The 248-nt window shown below is 55.6% G+C and overlaps 1 protein-coding gene and 1 pseudogene across 3 annotated transcripts in view; both read left to right on the top strand.

The window, feature by feature from the left end:
• LOC104991044 overlaps positions 1 to 248 on the top strand; it is a 73879-nt pseudogene that overhangs the window by 37091 nt on the left and 36540 nt on the right.
• NRG4 (neuregulin 4) overlaps positions 81 to 248 on the top strand; it is a 121148-nt gene continuing 120980 nt past the window's right edge. For all 3 annotated transcript variants that reach the window (XR_825556.1, XM_010843292.1, XM_010843293.1), the window contains exon 1: positions 81 to 222. The gene's annotated coding sequence lies outside the window, so the exon portion shown is untranslated. The remainder of the gene's footprint in view (positions 223 to 248) is intronic.

The following is a 248-nucleotide window of genomic DNA, read 5'->3' as shown; positions in this document are numbered from 1 at the left end:
CTCCCCCCCCCCACCCCCAGCTTGCATGTTTTATTAATAAATGCAAGATGGCACACGGAGGCAAAGAATGGGAGGTAAGGCATCTGCAGCTGGACCCGAACCAGGGCAGTTTGCAAAAATAAATAAGAAGCATGTGACAAGAAGCAGATCTCCAGGCTGGAGCTGAAGCCTTGGGCTGCCCCAGGCACCCTAGCCTTGCTACCCCGGCCAGAGGGGATGAAGGTCAGTGGTAAGATCCCAGCCCTCCC

This window comes from Bison bison, unplaced genomic scaffold, assembly GCF_000754665.1.
Source record: "Bison bison bison isolate TAMUID 2011002044 unplaced genomic scaffold, Bison_UMD1.0 scf7180017864181, whole genome shotgun sequence".
NCBI lineage: Eukaryota > Metazoa > Chordata > Mammalia > Artiodactyla > Bovidae > Bison > Bison bison.
The sequence above is the reverse complement of the archived record's forward strand: the minus strand, read 5'-3'. Positions and strand labels throughout refer to the sequence as shown.